General features: G+C 42.7%; 1 pseudogene; it reads left to right on the forward strand.

The window, feature by feature from the left end:
- Positions 1–4,298: 4,298 nt before the first annotated feature.
- LOC101413502 (GTPase NRas pseudogene) lies at positions 4,299–4,874 on the forward strand (annotated as a pseudogene).
- The last annotated feature ends 420 nt before the right edge of the window (positions 4,875–5,294 follow it).

The following is a 5,294-nucleotide window of genomic DNA, read 5'->3' on the forward strand; positions in this document are numbered from 1 at the left end:
AGAGCCAACTGAAAGTGCTCCAAATGGCTAAAGTAGGAACAATTTGAGCAACAAAGTTTAAAATTAGGATTCATTTAATTTCAGTTAAACTTTTTTTTGTTCTAAATAATGACTTAAAAAAAAAGAAAGGCTACTATCATCAACATGACAAATAAGATAGCCCCTGAAAAGTTTCCCCTCAGAATCAGTTAATAACAACACAAATTCCATTTGATTAGAACTCTGGAGGACGACAGACACTGGAAAAGGACCACAAAATGCTGAATCAAAGAAAAAGAAAAGTATAATCTCCAATATCAGGCAAGAGTTACCTCCTGAGAGGCTCCCTGTTGCTCAAAAGTGGCCTCTCTAGTTTTTGTTTGTTTGGCTTGTTGCATATTTGTTTTTTGGTTTTGTTTGTTTTCAGCTCTACTTCTCCATTCTTTCCTTCCTCCCATCGTTCTGCCTCAGGTAGAATCATTTTCCTTCCACCCCTCGCCCTCATGTGATTGCCCTCTGGTTACCAGTCGTACAAGAGCCTTACCAGACTTGTGGCACCTCCAGCTGCTCACGGTTATGCAAGTGAGGAGTTCTGAGAATCCCCCTTTCTCACAAGCTCTCCAGGTAACTGATGCTAATAAAGTGGGAGCCCGTTCGCTTTTGAGGTCTACTTGCAAGCATGTTTCCCTCCCCTTCCATGCCTCTTGCAGGTTTCTCACATGCCTCACTGCCCTGCACTGTCTAGATAGGAGACCCAGGAAGAAAATGCCAGCACTAAACCTCAAGGATTTCTTGCAGGAAAACCTTCCTCGATTGGGGTGATGAAATTCTAGCTTTTGACCTCATCCCTAGCTGGGAACAGACTATCTTTTGTGCAAAGTAAAGGGGAATTATCAAAACAAGCTTGAAGCTATCTATCCAAATGTGGCTTAACAGTCTTGAACAAGGGAAATTCAACATTAACAATAATTGCTGGTTGGAGCTCTAATTGCAAAAAAAAAACACAGTCCTGAACAATGCCCCAAAGGAAGTAAACATCCTCTCTTGTCTGTCTCTCTCCTGTTCCATGCTCTCTCATTTCCTACCTCCTAAGAGTAGTTAAACTGAGATCATTGAAATAAAGATCCCCAGGAATATAACTGCTCCCACCTGGTGAACATTTTCCCTGATACTAAAGTCTGAGAAGTGCACAAGACATCCTGTGCACAGTCAGAGTCACTGCAGTTTCCCAGTAAGCCAGCCTGACTTCAGTGACTTGAAACATGAGGGTTACATGCTGAGACTTCCCAAAACCAAAGCCCACTGCCCCAGGAGTTCTCCATGGAGAGTCTCAAGGTCAGTCTGGCTGTTCCTTCTCAGCAGCTTTTCTCTTGAAGGACACCTGAGGGTAACATTGGTTTGTGCCCTACATGACTGAAAATCTACCACTTCAGAAATGGGGCAAGGGAGGTATTTAAATGCAGCATGCCATTGCAGCACCAGAAGAATGCAGGAAAGCGCGTGAGATGGATAAGTTTACTAAGGTATAGAGGTGAAGTTGGCCAGGGCCCAGAGTGCCCCTAACCCAAGGGGCTGGTCCACGATTACTTGCCTTAAATTTTCCAGTCTTGGGTTCAGTTCTCCTTTCAAACGAAAGCCTTTGCCCTCTTAATCAGCTGGCCTGAAAGTGCCTTTTGACTTAAGGATGTTAACTACCCTCTGAAGCCTCCTGGTCAAGGATGCTCTGCCAAACCCCACCCCCATTCTTCCTGCAGATCAGAAGACCAGTCATTGTAGTCTTCCATCCCTTCAACTGGTCCTATGACTTGGAACACAGGATTTCACTGGAACTCTTAAGCATCCTAATCTGGAAATGATTTGGAGCCTGTCTTTCTCACATCTGGATCTCCATTTTCCTGGTTTTATTATGGAACTTACAAATAAGATCTGAAGAGGAAGGAGTCTGAGGGCATGACATGATGGAGGAATAGAGTATGGATTAGAGTGGACTTACTGATATTCTACTATGGAACTATTGTGATTAGTAATGAAAGAAATTGTAGCATTGATGTGGAGAAAGTGGCCACGGTAGCTGCTGAGGGTAGGGAGAGGGAAGAACAGATATGATGTGGGGCCTTTTCAGGACTTGGAGTGGTCCTGAGTGATACTGTAGCGACAGATGCTGGATATTCTATGTCCTGCCAAGGCCCACTGGGTGAACTGGGGGGAGAGGGTAAATTACAATGTAAACCATTATCCATGTGGTGCAGCAGTGCTCCAAAATGTATTCACCAAATGCAATGAATATGCCATGATGGTGAAAGAAGTTGTCGATGTGGGAGGAGTGGGGTGAAGGGGGTGGGGGGTATATGGGGACCTCTTATATTTTTTGAATGTAGTGTTCAAAAAAAGTAGAGAGAGAGAAAAAAGAAAAGAGTTTAACTCTAGATACTTTTGGTAGTGTTTATATGTAGCACCAAGGCTGGTACTTAAATGAGAGTTTGGCTTCAGGCTGGCCCATTGGAGGTTTAGACATGCATTGGTGTGATGCTGCTATTGCTCCTGACATGCCTGCAAGGCTGTCTGGGGATGGTCCTCAGAGCCAGCTATGGCCTTGTTGTTCAGCTACACTGCCATTATGCCTCTTCTGGGGTTCCAGAAGGTATTATCCAGTTTATTCACCAGACTTGCTTCCATTCGTCTTTCAGCAGTTTTGGAAAATTAGTGCTTTACCATCAAGAAGTATGTTCAAGTGTTTCCCACAGGCTCTAAGGACTTCCCAAAGAGGATCATCCCCTTCAGAGTGTGGGCAGTGGCAACAGCGTTGAAGTAAGGGGAGCTCTCCAGTGGGTTGCTTCAGTATTGGCACTCATTGTACTAGATTCATTCTTAGCTGGCAAAAAATAAGTCAGGTAGCCTGGGCTCAGTTCTCCCTTCAAAGGAGAGTGTTTAAAGATGGAGTGTTCTTATTTACTGATGGTAAGTCTTGAATTTTAAGGCCCTGTGTTTCCTGGGCCACAGTGGGTAGATTTACAAATAGAAAGAAACAGGTTTGCAGGGACTTAGGGGCTGTACAAGAGTAAACACGGAAGCTCAATTTCTAGCCAGTTGGCAAGCATGGATGTCTTTGAAGAGCTTAATGCGAGAAAGAAAACGAAGAATGTAAAGTTTTTTGTACTGAGTAGGGGCCTCTGGAGCCCAGTCAGCCGGTAGAGCCAATGTGGGCAATAACAAATGCTTCCCTGTGGGAGAGCCTCTTTGTAAGTGACATCCCATCTCCACAGTCCAGTCAAAGGAGCACTGCCAACTAGACAGAAGGCCATGGGGCAAGAAGTCCTTTGGGGTGGTGAGTGTCCAAACTGCTGTGAATTTGGCAGGGTCCGTGGGTGTCAGGCAAGCAGACCCCAGCTGGTACACAAATCTAACTAACAATTTTGCATGGAGAAAGAAGAGTAGACATTACTTTCTTACCCCTGAGCTTTCTCTTTATGTAGAGTCCTCATGGACTAACAATTACTTGAAGCATTTTGAGCTCCATAATTTAATTCTTATCCCTAAACACCCAGAATGCCATAAGCACCCATCCTAAATTTCCCCAGTGGTTGGAAAGATGCTAGAGGTGAAAACCTTCAGAGTCAGTGGCTTCTCTGCTTTCTTAGAAAGCAACATAATGAGGGACCACTGGCTCTGGTTATGTTGTAGTGTTAAATGTATAAACAGCCATGCATTCTTCTGCTTTGTCACTTCCAGTGTTTCTGCTATGTGTATGAATAAAATGAAGTATGCAAATCATTTGAAAATTCTGTGAGAAAGGTACTTTTCAAATACAGATCTTTTTGTTTACTTGTTTTTTAACCAGTAATGTTACTATTTTTACAGCACATACACACAAAAAAACTTTTGTGCATCAGAAATATGAAAAGACAACCTACTCAATGGGGGAAAATATTTATAAACTATATTTCTGATAAGGAATTAATTCCCAGCATATATAAAGAAATTCTATAACTCAACAATAAAAACAAAAACAATTCAATCAAAAAGGGGGCAAAAGACATGAATAGACATTTCTCCAAAGAAGATAAACAAATGGCTAAAAACACATGAAAAAAATGTTCAACATCATTGCTGTTATGGAAATGCAAATCAAAATCACAACGGGATATTTCACACCCACTAGAATGGCTCCTATTAAAAAAAACAGAAAGAGAAAATTATAAGGCTGCTCCCTGGTGGGAGCTGTTCATTGCAGTTCCAGGGTCTCCAGCATTTTTCCATATTGTAGTTCTGAACCTGTCCAAAGCAGAGGCAGCAGAGCTTGAGATTCTTGCTGGTGTGAAATGACTGAGTACAAACTGGTAGTGGTTGAAGCAGGTGGTGTTGGGAAAAGTGCACTGGCAGTGCAGCTAATACAGAACCATTTTGTGGATGAGTATGATCCCACCATAGGGGATTCTTCCCCAAAACAGGTGTTTATAGGTGGTGAAACCTGTCTGCTATACATACTGACAAGCCAGTACACAGCCAGACAAGAGGCGTACAGTGCCATGAGAGACCAATGCATGAGGACAGGCAAAGGGTTCCCTTGTGTGTTTGCCATCCGTAATAGCAAATCATTTGCAGATATTAACCTCTACAGAGCAAAGTAGGCAAGTAAAGATTCAGATGATGTACCTATGTTGCTGGTAGGAAACAAGTGTGATTTGTCAACAAGGACAGTTGACACAAAAGAAGCCCATGAACTGGCCAAGAGTTATGGGATTCCATTCATTGAAACCTCAGCCAAGACCAGAGAGAGTGTTGAAGATGCCTTTTACACATTGGTAAGAGAAATATGTCAGTGCCGAATGAAAAAACTCAACAGCAGTTGTGATAGGACTCGAGGTTGCATGGGGTTGTCATGTGTGACTATGTAACAAAATACAAAGTTCTATCATCAGAAAAGAGCCACTTTCAAGCTGTTCTGATGCCTGGTCCTGACTTTCCTGGAGAAGTCTCCCTGTTGCTATTTTCAGTCTCAAGAGAAGTTCCTGCTACTTCCCCAACTCACAGGAGATCAGTACAATATTCTCTATTTGAGAAGTTTTCAGAATAACTACCTCCTTACTCAGTTATCTGACCAGACAAAGGCACTCTCGTTACCCAGTACTTTTCTGTCCTGGATGTTCCTCCTTTCCCCCACCCCACCCCAGGTTTTACATGTGAAAAGCAAATCATGCTCTGAAATAGAATCAAACTATAGACATGAAATTCTATCAGAAACAATGTTTCAAGCTCTAAAGCAGCAATTGCTGGTGACTTTTTTTTTTCCTTACTGTTGACCTTGGAACTGTTAG

Source organism: Dasypus novemcinctus, chromosome 1, assembly GCF_030445035.2.
Source record: "Dasypus novemcinctus isolate mDasNov1 chromosome 1, mDasNov1.1.hap2, whole genome shotgun sequence".
Lineage (NCBI taxonomy): Eukaryota > Metazoa > Chordata > Mammalia > Cingulata > Dasypodidae > Dasypus > Dasypus novemcinctus.